At 40.5% G+C, this 14,951-nt stretch overlaps 1 protein-coding gene and 1 long non-coding RNA gene across 9 annotated transcripts in view; one reads left to right on the top strand and one right to left on the bottom strand.

Annotated features, from left to right (window-relative positions):
• PPFIBP2 (PPFIA binding protein 2) overlaps positions 1-5,919 on the bottom strand; it is a 110,447-nt gene extending 104,528 nt beyond the window's left edge. For 3 of the 7 annotated variants that reach the window (XM_026104431.2, XM_026104432.2, XM_064512953.1), the window contains exon 1: positions 5,604-5,870. The gene's annotated coding sequence lies outside the window, so the exon portion shown is untranslated. Of the gene's footprint in view, positions 1-5,603; positions 5,871-5,903 lie in introns of those variants that run through there. The other 4 variants (XM_026104433.2, XM_064512951.1, XM_064512954.1 and 1 more) reach the window with 2 other exon arrangements.
• Positions 5,920-6,316: 397 nt separating this feature from the next.
• Positions 6,317-14,951, top strand: part of LOC112985696 (uncharacterized) — a 128,702-nt gene continuing 120,067 nt past the window's right edge. For both annotated transcript variants that reach the window (XR_003259804.2, XR_010389478.1), the window contains exons 1-2: positions 6,317-6,473; positions 7,598-7,651. This is a non-coding gene — a long non-coding RNA (uncharacterized LOC112985696). The remainder of the gene's footprint in view (positions 6,474-7,597; positions 7,652-14,951) is intronic.

The raw sequence follows: 14,951 nt of genomic DNA, 5'->3' as shown, positions 1-14,951 counted from the left end.
TCAGCAGCTTAGATTTATCTGTAGTAATTACTTTAAAGGGCATACAATCTGTTGATCTTAAGAGTATGAAGACATAGTTAGCAAGTGAATCATTCTCTATGAGTATTCATATACCTTACATCACTGCTTTGATGAAAAGACAACTCACATTCAGCATTTAAGGTTACAGATCTGCAGCTACTTGAAACAGAGACAGGCTTTGGACCTGTCCTTCCCTTGCCATGCAGTATGTCTTGACTTCAAGCCCTCAAACTCATTTTCCTCTCCAGCCTAAACCTAGATTTTGCTGGAAGAAAATCAGGCCTGCTGATTTGTTTTCTCCAAGCTCACATCTGCTTCAGGCAACCATCATCAGCTTGGCACCATATTCCTGGGTGATCTGCAAAAGACCTTCAGTACAATCAACAATTCATGCTCCATCACTGCAACTTCCTCAAAGTCAGATTCATCGTTTACCATTCAAGGCATGTTATCTGTCACATTATATATGGTCACCATCAGGCTCTTGCATTTTCCCCCCCTCTATAAACTAGGAAGTATCTTCCCCTGTATTCAATCCTCTACCTTAAACTTCAGTTACTTAAGGTTTTTCCTGGCTGATTTAGCTAAACAGATTATCACAGATTATCAGATTATAAAACATATATATATCACACACATACAGGACTGAGAAAAACACTCGTTTCTTATTAGTGGGCTTTCCATTTGTCTTCTTTCAGAAAAAATTAATAATGATGCACAGCTGTTTGTCTAGCTACTTTTCACTTCCACAGGGAAAGTAAAAAGAGCCTAGAACAATAATTTCTCAAAAGAGGCCATAGGGCACCCCATTAGTTTGTTGATCATCTAGCTGATTGCTGATTTTCTCCTCTCCATTCTGACCCTGATAGATTATCACTTGGACAAAAGTCACAATAAGACTAATTTTGGACAGAACCTTCATTACGTCTTGTACAATTTGAAATACCAGTATTAAAAACTTTAAGAAAACATGTATTCGTACACCATACATCTGCACCCCTTCCATTTTTCCACACAAATATCAAGGAGTGTATGATAGTGGTCTTTTAGAGGACGCACTGATTTTCACTTTACTGGTGGGAGGCGAAAAAAAACTGCAAGAAAGTAATCAAGAAAAAACAACAGAAAAATATCTAGAATTTCAGAAACTATTTTCAAAATTTAATCTGTTACTGCTGCAAACTTTCACTGTGATTCCTTCTATGAATTGAAACATTTCTCTGTGCCTTTCATTTAGGATATCTTATTACTTTACAGCTACCATGGCAGGAAACAGATCTAGGTTCAGTACATTTAGGGACCTATTCAGACAATAATTTAACTGACTCACACTCCCAGCAAGAAATCTAAGAAAAATTTCAGAGTGGGAGACCACTAGGTCCTTCAAAACGACTTTTTTTGTCACAGGTAAGAATGACACGCTCTTCAAGATTATGCTGAAAGATGCGTCTTAAAAAAAATTTGAAACTGTATTATATTTTGATGAATTCTGGAAGCCAAATAGAGAAACTGCATGTTAGTATTGTCTACGTATTTGAAGATCCTATGGGAGCATTTTCCCGTTCTTACCAGCATGAAAGTGTAGAGCTCTTTTCCCTCAGCAGCTTTGGGTCACAGGTCTTCCACAAATACTAATAAGCTACACAAAATTCATAACAATCTTGCCTTATAGATGATCAAATGAGAGTTTAAAATCCCGGTCATGCTGACAGTCCTTTAAATCACTGTATTGTAACTTGGCAGATGCTTAATATAAAACATAAAATCCACAAATTGACCTAGAATGGCAACAGTGCCATTAATATTTACTCTTTATGTTGCTTCTAGAAAGGAATCATCTTTGCAATTAAACTCCTTGGTTATCATGGTTCTCTACATCAATGAATTGCCAAGTAAGAGCAAAGCACTATTGGCAAATGGTTTTATAGCAAATAAATAAATCACACAGAGATGCAGGGAAATAAAAGAAAAATAACTGTAATTTTACAAGGCCACAAGAGACTTTAAATAAAAATATTGAGCTAAAACATACAGACAGAGGCATCTAGCTACAAAAAGTGCCTTTATTTTGTTGCCTAATGTGTATCTATTTAAAACAGAAAGAACTAGAAAATATTGTACAGTCTAAAGAGGAAAAAAAGAAATCAAGTTGTCACAATTTATCAAAGCCATCTTATCACCTCAAAGCTCATACTGAGACAATGTTAAAGAATAGATTGTCCAAGGTGGAGGTAAGAGGGAAATCTCAGTTTCTTCAACTCTTTAAAATAACAGGTGAGTTGATAGACTGGAAAAAGACAAGGGCAAACTGGAGAAAGTTTACAGAACTTAGGCAAACAAACAAATAAAAAGATAAGGGCCTAAACTTGCAGATTTTCAAGTGATCAAGTTACTGTACCCAAATGATTTCTTACCCATCTACTGAGCGCTGGTAACTGATCAACTATAAACCCTCTGTCATCAGCAGTTGCTGACCAAGCATTAGTTTGTGACAATTTCAAGATTATATTTTAAGAAGTTGAATTTACTCAGCTCTGAGGAGCGGGTGGCAAAGGGAGATGATAACCATCTCGAAGGATTTGAATGATACAACCTCACTAACAGAATGCTTCCCAAAGTGATTTTTGAGCGTTCTCATCTACTGCCCTAAACAACATCATGTTTTACTGCATTACTATATCTACACTGCTAGTTATTTTTTTGGAAAATGCAAAAAAGCCTAGTTTGATGTAGTACATTGAATGATAACATATTCGTGCTTATGCTGAAAAGTGACAAAATGACAAAACACATTTCCTCATGCTTCATTTCTCTACTTTGATAAATACTAACTCCTCTGAATCATACTATGGACATCTAAAGCAAGAGGCTGGTTTCATCCTATTCATGTAAATGTCTTTGTTCTGGGGAAGTCTTTGCTATCCAGCAAAGCCCCACTGGCAGTCTGCATTATCTGTGTGAGCATAGTCCTTTGCTAAGCTTACAAGGTAGAAGTCCTCATTTGTTTGAGCCAAAAGATAGCTAATTTAAAAACATATTTTCCCTCCCTAGCCATAGGGAAAGTGGACTAAGTTTCTGAACTGTCTCTGAATAGTCTAATAGGAGTGAGAGGAATGTTTAAGGATGAGTGCTTCACAATCAGTTTTTTGGGGGGAAGGTAAGGGAAAGGAAGGAAGCAAACTGGGAACAATTTAGGTAAATGAGGGCTAGACGCAGAGCTGCACAAGGGAAAAAAAAAAAAAAGGACGCTACCCTTTGTTCTTTTACATTTTCCCATCTTTTGCACTCACAGCACATTCTCCCTCTTCCTTCTCCTTTGTTTGCTGACCCTGAGTGCTCAGGAAAGGTGATTCTTAAGGATTTTACTCACTGTTTTCCATTTCTTCCCTTCGCATCCTCCACACACACATTCCACCACATTAAGCCTCACTACCACTGTCTTAGAGGGTCTAAAATGAGACAGAGACTCAATGTAACAGAAGCATGACAGAGGAAAGGATGGAAAGAGGACAGGGACCACTCTCTCTTGCCCTGGTTCGGTTTCTTCTTCAACATACACATGGGACAGGGAGCAGGAGAATTGAGTCAAGAACCCAGAAAGCACTTTGCTAGCTTACATCTACACCAATGTACTCTCTACCACTTCACTTTTTTTATAAACTTACACACACTGTGATCATTTTTCCACCCCTTCGGTCCCATATTAACAAAGAGGAAGTGAGATCAGATATAGTAGAAGTGAGGGGAGGCTAGTGCTCATTATCCCACCTCAACCTATTCCTTCCCTGCCTCCTTCCCATCCTCTCCCCTTCTACCATAGTCCTAACATAGATGTGGTGCCTGGAGTGAAATAAAGGTGGTAGCAGCAGCACTCTGCCACCACTCCTCAACCTGCTGGGTTTCTCTCCAGGGACAGGGCCTAAAAGCAGCAGCAAGGGAATATGGAACCAGGGAACAATGCTCCCAGCCCAATTCCTACCATGCTTCAGCCACACAGGAGATTACTCAGTTTCTGTCCCCTCCCTTTAATTTGGTGCTTCCTATAGGGCAGAGTCCCAGATGTAGGACAGATAATCTGCTAGAACTTTTGCCAAGACACTTGCCTATTACCTGTGGTAGGTAAATAAAGCATTTAAGTTTTGAAAAGTAAGACTAACATTAGTCCAAAACAGTTACACACACACCATATGCATCTACAACAGAAATAAACATCAGCTGTCACAGTGGGAAGATTAGTGCTGAGCTATTCCTCAGCTTAAGTCTTGATACCAGGGATTTGAAATCAATTCTATTTCTCTCACATTCTGGTACCAAACTACACTTGCCCATGAGACAAATCCATGGATCCTTTAAGCTCTTCCTCTGCCCTAACTTACACCGTGTTTCTTTTAGTTTCAAGGGGCCCTTCCAATTGCTGCAATTGCTTGGGATCATAGGCAAATGAAGGGTAAATCCGTATCACTTTCAAACAACCCATGTTTGTTTAGGTTTGTCCCAAGTTGTCCTTTCCCTCTCCTGGTAGGGTGAGCTCTACTCCAACCAATTGTCCATTAAGGAGGTACAAAGAAGTGTAACGATTTATTGGTTTTGGCCAAGTTCATACGGCAGATCCAAATCAAATGCAAGAACATAAGTAAAGTAAATCAATAAACTTGGAAAGCTGAGATTCAACCTGCTTCACTCTCCTACCTACTCTCCACACGTTTCCATACAAGCTTTAGAACTAAGCCCTTCATGCAACCACACACCTATTTGCATACTGCTGCTTCCTATTAAAAAGAACACACATACACACAGAGAAAAGTGCCTCTTACTGTTCACTCTCCTGTCAAAACCTCACAATCAAAAATCTGATATTGCAGAAGACCTTTATGAAAGTGTGCTGTGTATGCAAATCTTCACAGGCATATACTACACTTCACCAATTACACTCAGATCCATAGTCACTGACCCAACAAATTAGTATGTCAACATCTTATATTGCACCATGTAAAACTGAACAAGCAACCATACACCAAAGTATATGACCACCTATCCTTCTTGCAAATGTTAAGGAGGAGGCGTTTTTATCGTAATACTGTGATAACATGAGTGATGAACTACAAAACTAGAAATGACATCTCCTCATACTTTTACCTCCCTTAATTTTGTACTGGTAAAAAACTCATAATAACTGGTTTACCTTCCAGATGTTCTTTTCTGAATACTCTTTTAACTGTCTTATTTCCCTCATATACCTCTTTTCTGAATTAACTTTTTCACTTACGAATACTTCAAGTTTAACAGCGATGTAAAGTGCAGAATGGGGGGGGGGGGGGGAAATCCCTCCTCACTTCCACTTAATAAAATTTGGCTGTAACAGGATGTCCTTGCTGACAGCATAGCCGCTGAATCAACTGTATTATGTCGATAAAATAGCTTATTTATTGAACCGCTGGCTGAACTCAAGTTTCAAAGCTTTGCTCTCTGCGAGAATAAATATTCAGCCGTGTCTATTTAAAAGCCTTCTCAGCAGGACGGAACCCTTAACTCTAACAGCAATAAAAAAATAGAGAAGCAACAGGCATTGCTTTCAGTCACACCTCCAGCTCCAGGATGCCGTTCCCGTTCAGAAAACGGCCGAAGTGCCCCAGAAATCGCCACGAGTCGAGGCGCCCCGCGCTGACCTGCCGCCTGTCCAACGGCGCCCTCACGTCGCCTCAGCCCTCCGCCACCTTACCGCACAGCCCGCGCCGCGCCGCGCCCCGCCGGGGACCGCCGAAACGCCCTGGAAGAGGCGCAAACGCTCCCCGCTGAGGCGCGACCCTTCCGCCAAACGCCGCCGCACACGGCCCGCCCCCGCCTCGGGACCCGGCTCGCACCGCCCGCCCGCGGTGACCGACCTGCGCGGCAGCGCCGCCCGCGCTTCGCTCCCCCAGGAGCCTCCGCTCCCCGCGGCCGCAGGTGCGCCACACAGCGGCCGGCGGTTGGCGCTCGCCCCCCGCTCTCCTCACACGCACGAGGGGCACCACGCGCTCGCCGCCCGCTGCCGCCGCGCCGCTGGCTGCGGAGACGGGACCGCCGGCGGCTGCCGCCGCCGCGTGACGGGGAGCTGCGGGCGGGGGGGGGGGGGGGGGGAGCGCGCGGTGCTGCGCCTGGGCTCCCTCGCGCCGGCAGGTGCGAAGGGGCGGCGCGCGGCAGCCGTTAGCCTCGGCCTCGGCCGTTGCCGCGCGCGCGGCAGCCGTTAGCCTCGGCCTCGGCCGTTGCCGCGCGCGCGGCAGCCGTTAGCCTCGGCCTCGGCCGTTGCCGCGCGCGCGGCAGCCGTTAGCCTCGGCCTCGGCCGGAGGCGTGTCGCCCCTTGGAGCTGTTCCCTTGGGAGACCCCCGTCCCCTGCCTGCGCAGGAGCAGGTTTGGTATGTCTCCGTGAAGCACTTGGCCTGACAGGAGTTCAAGGTTGCTTCAGGATGCCCGCAGTAAGTCTCATCTGTGAAAAAAAAAAAAAAGAAAGAAAAGAAAAAGAAAAATAAGAAATACAGAACCCAAATGTGGGCGCAGCAGGGCTGGAATGCAGGTGCTTACCCCGGTTTCCATACAGCAAAGTCAGGACTCTTTTATCAGTGTAACTAGGTATGCAAAAGCAGCTGTAGCAGTATCCAAAGAGTTAAGGGGGTGCCCCCACCCCCCACTAGTCTCTTACCGGTGTAAAATGAACATTGTGTCCAGCCTCTAGCCTCATGGCTAAGGAGCATGGCCTGGTCACTGACAACACCAAATTTGGCAGCAAAGCATATTCCCAATGGTTCTGGTGAGTCCTGGCTGGTGTCTCGTGGCTTTGTTTGGCTTGCTGTGCCTCGGTTTCTGCAGCTACTGGGAACTGCTGAGGTCAGGCTGGCTGGGCACCTTTTGCGCTGGGCCCTTGTAAGCCTTGGCTCCACAGGAGCCTTTCCAGTCAGCTCACTGCAGAGGTGGAAGCTGGGGTTTGTTGTGAGCTCTGCTGTGAATTTCAGCGTGAGGGAAAGTTTTTGGATAGCTTGCCACCCAAATTTCTGAATTTTGCTGCTTACATCATTATTGGTGGAAATCAAATAATTGATTAAAACTGCATATTTTTAAAGGCATGTTTTTGGTGCATATTCTTACATAGCAGGGATTTTCTAGGTTAACAGAAATTTGATGTTATTAACAGAGAGAAATAAAGCTCTTTTTCTGAAGATAAAAAAATAGTATTTTGATACTTAAAGCATTACTGATCTATTGTAATTGTGTTAGTAAAATAAGAGTAGGCCATTTATACCAATATCAGTGTTTTCTTATGTCATATATGTAGTTTTTTTACTCCTGTTCTAAAAAGATTCTATGCTAGTATGTTTATGACTGCAAAAATCTCCAGTACAGAAGGGCTCCAAGAAAACAAATGCCTAAAAGAAAGGCATTCAAAAAGTGTAAGTTTTACTTCTGTCTGTTGAGATTTCAGGATTATTTCTAGGCATATGGAAGTGCTGCAAAGTTTAGTCTTTGGGGGTTTACCCATCACTTTGGGTGCTTTGCTGATCCAAAGCCTGATAACAGTTTCTGTTGTCCTGTTCTTTCTCCCCAGATATGTCATCCTGCATGTGTACTACTGACACAGCTCTTTCACAGCGTGCGTGTGGTGAGCACTTTCGATTATGTCATTTTTCTAGGGAGTTGGCTAAGTAACAGTGAGCATTCTGCAGAAAGTGAGATAGAGTTTCAAGTACTTGTAATGAAGACAGTATATTTAAAACACATACTTCTTGCTCTTTGTAGAATGGTGGTATTTCAGCCACTGCAGTTTTATGTCTTCTCTCTGTGATGACGTTGATTTCCATCTTGTCTAAGAATATTTAATATTCATGGTGCTTTGATATAATTCTATAACTTACCATAATTGTGCTCAATTTTTAGGTTTCCTTTTGGCTAGTGTAAACTTGTGTATTTGGAGTGTTGAAACATTTAGGTATTTTGTTTCCTGTTGTGATCTGATACACTCTCTGACTTTGTGAAGTTGTATAGGATTTTAATTTTCTCTTAAGCTTGTCCACGAGACTAAGACCATGAATCGCACACCAGATGCTCCTGATAGTGATTTGGACCTCATTTGTAGAGCAAACATGCCCAAGATGGGAGAGGGAGAAAGTGGGAAGTGAACACCTTTGAAACATCTCTGAACTTGCTAAAGAATAATTAAAATTGGCAAGAATTCAGAGGCTGTATATTAATTTGTCTTGCTTTTGAACTTTTCTTGTCTCTCCTCTCAACTTTGAGGTAGTCATGTTAAACAGGTCACATGGAGGGGTAGTCAAAACTGTAATGGTTGATAACATTTGACTCTTTTATAATATTGATTTTAAAAAGTATTACAATAACACTGACTGATGCAGTATTGGTGAACCTTTTGGAGAAGGGCCAGTAGAATTTGGAGCAGTCTGGGTAAAGCTGAGAGACTTTTACAACACTGGCCTATTTTCTCCTTCCTTTCCCCAAGTAGCCTCACTGGTTGTCTAGGACATGAATACGGGTGACTGCCCACATGATGAAAACTGCATCTAGGGCTTTGTTTACTCCTTTGTGGCCATGAGGCATAACCCACCTCCTCTCTCACTTCTCTGTATGAATTCACAAGACCCCTGCTGCCACGTGCATGGGAGCTCTGCTGTGGGCCACTCCACCATTTTGTTGAGAAAAGCACTGTCAACCAGTGCATGGGAAGGCGAGTGTGGCCTTGCCCAGTGCTGTGAAGGGAAAAAGCCTGGAACAGAGAGGCTGTGCAATTAGTGCCACTCCCTTGGGAAGCAATCAAAGGCAGAAGCGTGGGCGGGAGGGGAGGGGAGCTGAGCAGCACAGAGTAAGTGTAGAATACAAACCAGTGTCCTGCCATTGCAGCAGTATTCACATATAATCATTTTACTGTTCTGTTTCTCTATTGTTTATTATATGGAGTGCTGATACTATTGTAATACTATTATACCACCAGAGAGCAGAGAGAATTCTAACATGGAGTTAACTTCAGCCTGTTGATCCTGTCTACATTAAGTCATGTTTAACATCATTTCCATGGAAATGGATTAATTTTCTGTCTTGCTTAATGTAGACAGTTTCAGAAGCACTCTCTCTATCAGCTCTCCTGGTCTTTTGGCTAATTACCATTCTAGAACTCTCCCTGCATTCACGAAGAGTGGTTTGTTTCTTTTCTGCAGAGACATTACTGTCACAAAGACGGCATTGTGTTAAGACTTTGCCTCCCTTATGTAACAATGAACCTTATTCAGGGAGAGCAGAACCTTCCTTCCTTAGAAAAGAACTATGAAAAAACAAGTTAGGAACCCCAAAAGAGAACGCTCTGTTAGGCTCTGCTTTACGGACTATTTTCATTTCTTCTGTCTCTGAAATCAGTGGAAAGTTGTCTGTGACCTCCCAGCTGCTGCTCCATAACTGTTTATCTCAACTAGATATAGCTACTAGAGTACATTTTTATTTTGTCAAAAATTATTGAGCAGAACTGGCCGACTCGCTTCCTCAGCGTCACATGAAAACACTGAGAGGCCTAGCATTTTAGTTCAGGCCATGTTCCCGGTCCTGCAAATATGTGTAAATGTGCTTAGATTTACGCATGTGAGTAGTACTTTCAAAGTCCGCTTGTTCTTTTATCAGGTACTACAGAAAGGTGGCAAAACTGTTTATAGTCACTGAAGGGTAAGGACCAAAACAGACACTTTAGATCAAGGCTTTAAATGACTACAGACACTTTAGATCAAGGCTTTAAATGACTATGCTCCCTAGACTGCCACTAGACAGTGTAGCTTTGTTAGGACACTTGTAATTTCAAGACCAGGCTGTAAGGCATTCAGTATATAAATCAGGAAAACACTCAAATTTTGATATACTAGTTTGCAATAAGTTCCAAAAAAGTTTATAAAGTTTCATTACACTGTTTATGAAGGAGAGTAGATCACATGCAGCTGACATGGTTTATAATTCAGTCTCAACAATTGTAGTTCTTCATAGTCAGCTTTACTCAATAATTCTACCAAGAGAAGCCTGAGATCTCACACCCTTCCTTATCAAGCTTTACTCCAAGAAAACTACAACAAAAGTTGTCATAGGGTGACTTTGACGCGTTCAGTGAATCATAGTATTCATATTGATACACTGTACAATCTCTGCAGCACCAACATTAAAACATAACGAATGAACATCCTGTGATGCAGGACTGTGAAAGCTGCAAGTGCTGTGTAATCTCTTGTTCCTGAGAAAATGATCAATTTTCATTTTCATAGATTTCCTTTCATGTACATTTTGTTAACCGGATTTTACACAGGAAATCAAGGAGTAGAGAATCATTCCCCATTGACTCCATACAGTTAATCCACTATGTCTTAATAGAAAGTGTAGCCTGCCTTATCTTTAAAAGAACTTCATGGCCAGAGTTGTGTACCAGTTTCCTCTGGTTATGTGGACAGCCTTCACTCACCCTTTGAAACCTTTTTTAACACATGTGGTAGAGCTATTAGCTGTTGCAGTGCATTTTGAATCCTTTATAGCTCTTTTAATGGGAAAGATTTGTTTTGTTTTCTCTCATTACTTGGTGGAGTTGATGTGAAATATTTCAGAGGGGAATTTAAATAAAGATGTTTTGCCTCTGCATAAAATTACACTTGAATTTTTCTTGGAATCTTACTGGACAGGTACAGATGCTTGATACTAAAACCAAATGTATTATTTTTGTTCCCTCTCAGCATAGAACATCAGCTGTCTCCTAGCAGTATACATGATATAAAAGTCGTACTTTCAAATGTCTCTTACCAGGGCAGATGAAATACCCTTCTTTTGTTGGTTAGTGTATCAACAGCTAAACAAGCATAGTATTTACTGAGAAAACAGATTTTTTTCAGTCTTCTGTTTAGATTCTAGAAGTTCTTATGGACACATGAAACTCTTGCAAAAGGCTTTTAGGAATGTACTGTTGCCTTTGTTCAGCCTTTTTAAACACTTTTAAACAGGCCGTTGATCCGGCTGCTGGCATTTAACTAATTGGAATTACGTCTGAGATGGTTGTAATGGTAGTGAAATGTAGCTAGTGGTACTACAAGGATATAGCCCCATCTAGTGTTCAGCTTTTAAATCGGGCATGAGTGAGCCTGAGAGTAGAATGTACATTTTTGGCTCCCAGGAGCCAAAACAACAGCACTAGATGCATATGTTGAGGTATTATATAGTTTTGGGGGGTTTGGAAAGCCTAGCATAATAAATGAAAATCAAATGGAAAACTGGTGCAGCCTTTTCAGGCAGACACAGCTGTTCAAAATGTCTGCATTCATGTTTGCTGTAATTGTCAAGCAAAAGCCTTCTTATTGCGGCTTGGAAAAAAGAGCTTTTACCTAAGCATGCAGTAACTTACAGTACAGACAGTATACGACTGTATAAGCCGTTCTTCTTTTTCCTTCACTGACGTAGTTTTGAGCTTTGGGACTTGTTTCAGTCAGATTGAACTCTTACTTTGAGAGATTCGATGCTTGTCTCGTTTTGTTTGAAAGGAATACATGTTGCATTAAGAAACAGTAGAAACAAATACATTCTAGTAAGTATTGTGAATTACCCAAGTCGTTATAAAGCTGCTTCTTGACTCAAAATATATTCATTGTCCTATCATTTTTCCCTTTGGCCACAGCTCTTAGCCAGCTTTTAGGTCTGAATCAAGTAAGATGTATCTTTTGTGGGATCCTGTTTATTTAAAAAATATACACAAAATCCTGTAGCTTCAAATATAGGAGAGACAAAAAGCAGGAAAATTCCAAGGTTGTCTTCTCAGTTAGCCTTGAGCTGAGGGGGGGAGGGTGTGCACAGGGGGCCTCTGTTTGTCCGCTCTCTTTTGAGACAGTGCTCTTGATTGTTCTGTCTTTGGTAAGTGTCATCACACTGTTGTTTTTCTCATAATCATACATACCAATGCAAGAAGTAAGCCCTTCAACTTTGTTTTACAGACAGACCTCGCACAGCTTCAGCCTATGCTCTTTGGCATTATGGTTGAGTTAGTCTGGTTTTACAAAATATTCGGTGCTCACCTAGCTGTGGAAACCAGCCACAGTGTGTGACTGAACCTGTTGCAACTCCCAGGCAGAGGGGATTAGCTTAAACCACTTTCATCTAACCTCTGCATTGGCAAGAACAGGCAAGGTCGGTTACTGTGACTCAGCTGACATGCAGTAACTCAGTCCCAAGCCTGAGCTCCTGGTTTGTTTGCTGATCAACTTTCTTTTGTCAGTGTTTCCTGGTGTTTGCTACTATGTGACTTCATAGAGAAGATAAAAGATACTCTGTCGAGGTTTAAAAGAAGAGAGGGCAACATACCCACCAGGTATAATGAAGTCTTTGGCTGATGCACAGCTTAAAGATCTGCCTGCAAGCAGTCGCGAAGATTATTGCAAATAAATAATGAATGTGGCCTAGATCATCATTAATCAAGCACCCAAAATATTTACTTCTTTCCTCAGTGCGTATTTGTCCAATTGTATATTTGCTTCCCTGTAATAATAGTGAATAAGCATATGAATTTAGCTTCTCATTTTTCTTGCTCATATATTGTCAGATATCAGAATTCCATTTCAATGTATCATATTCCTTTAAAAAAAAAAGTATTTAAGCCTTGTTTTTGACAATTTTTTCTTGGATTTAAGTCATATGATATTGTTGTGCATCCTGACCGAATAGTTAAACAAATTCTTCTTGAATAGACACAAAAAAGAGTGATATTTAAAATTTGCTTTTTATAAATAATAATACATATAGCAGTGAATTTAATTTGACACTGATGTATGCAAATAACATTGCACAAATATCTTGACAGCAAATTTAATAAAAATTTGCATAAATATTTTCCCCAAAAGTTTGCTTTAGCTGGAAGGATATTATAAACAGCACCTTCCTTGCCTTTTAGCTTTGTGAGAAGGAGTCACTAAAATCATAGCTAGTAAAATCACTACAACTTAATTGTGCCACCTAGTTTTCAGTACTGTGCAATGTCTGATAGCTCCTTGGAGGTTTATGCTGCAGGAATACGTGGCTGGTTGGTGGTGGGTGGGTAGAACTCAAATATTTCATTTTAAAAGATTCAATCTCTTTTGTTCTTTGAGATTAAGGAGATGCTTTGTCTGTAGTTTATGGAATAGGCTTAAGACACATAGTTTTACAGTTCTGATTTCATCTGGAAAACTACAGTGGCATATATATATATTGTTCTATATTTGTAAGGTTGTGTGCCTTTTTTCCTGTGTGTGCATTTGTTCATGTCAAAACATAAACGTATATGTATATGACACCATTGACAATTCATTTAATATGTTTAGATAGAACAAACATACATCCTTTATATCTGTTGATTAGTAAAGCAAATCATTGTTTTCAGCACAGATTTGATAGCAAAAAGATATATTCAAAATACATAAATTATGGTATTACTCATTTGGGAAATGAATTATATATTTTTAATTTGAAATATAGTAAACTGTTTGTTGAAATTACAAGACTGTTAAGGACTGTAATATGCTTAGTTGTATGAAATATACAACAAGGAAGGAACATGTTATTTTTCTTATGATGTTTTACATCGTGAAAAGAAAGGATGCAGATTAGTCTGGAGGCTGTTTCAGTTTGTGTATGTACAAGTCCTGCAAACCCTTTAGAGCTATATGTTATACCTTTACGGTTCTCAGCTGCAAGTTTGGTGGCCACACAGTTGAGTAGGAAGTTCATTTTTTCTGTACATAGTCACCAGCTTCCAGAATGGTGGGGAAAACAAGCATTTCACAGCATTCAGCAAAATTTCTGTAAGAAGATTGCTGAAACAGTTTTTTTTTTGAGGCTGTGATAGGAACTAACATTTTCCACAGTGGCAGAAGTTTTGAAAACACTTCAGATCCAATTGTCTCTGAGACGCAAATATGCAATTTCAGATGGTCACCTTAGTTTTCTGGATCTGCATAGAGAAGAGTTAAGGCTTTAAATCGGATTATGCACCTCTTCTCAAGAAAACCTTTCTGTTGAAGTTATTTCTACCAACTGTACATGTGTCACTGGAAAGCTGGCTTTAAATCAGCATGTATCTTGCAGACACATTAAAATTGTTTTTGGAAAAATATGGTGTGAGTATAAAGCCAAAGTAAATCTTTGCAGCTCTTACACGGAAAAGCCATCCATCCACATGGTACATATCATTTTCACATTGAATATATGTACAGGAAATTACACTGAAACTTCATCTTCTTATCCTCAGCTGAAGTAAATGGACAGTGCTAGAGCAACCAGTGTAAGGCTGGACCTTTAAAATAAAAAGTGATTGGGAAAATTCATAAAATAGAAGTTTTAAGTGATACTGTACTCAGAGAGCATCTCTGTGAATTACTGAAGACAGATATATGTCTGCCCTGTTCTTATACTCTTCCCTATGCATTCTTTCTTGGTCTGTCTTGGAGATTGGGTTAGATTACTCTCTGGTTGATTAAATAAGGCTATTCTTAAGTCCTTATTTTGGGCAGGATAAAAATTAATGGGGTTACATTGCAGCAGGGAAAACTGAAGTTGTGCTTTAGGAAAAATGTTCCAATGGCTGACTTGTGAATTGACAGAATAAATTCCTTGGGGGAGTTGTGGAGTCCCTATCATTAAAGGCTTTAGAGAATAGTTTAGATAGGCTAATTTAATGATGTCTCCTTCTGTCCTGTGTTCTTATGACAGTACAGTTCATATATGGTTTGCCAACAAATCAGTATCAGGATTAACATCTAGGAGTTCCAGCTCTTTGAACAATTTGTTCATAAATGTTTCTGAGACTAGAAGGCTTGAAACTTTGCCCTTCCTTATAACTGAAGCTCAGTTTTGAGATTTGTAATAATTTTGTTGAAGTTCAGAGTCTATTTTGTTTAAGCTTTCATAAT

The sequence above is a fragment of the Dromaius novaehollandiae genome, chromosome 5, assembly GCF_036370855.1.
Source record: "Dromaius novaehollandiae isolate bDroNov1 chromosome 5, bDroNov1.hap1, whole genome shotgun sequence".
NCBI lineage: Eukaryota > Metazoa > Chordata > Aves > Casuariiformes > Dromaiidae > Dromaius > Dromaius novaehollandiae.
This window is presented reverse-complemented; position numbering and strand designations above follow the sequence as displayed.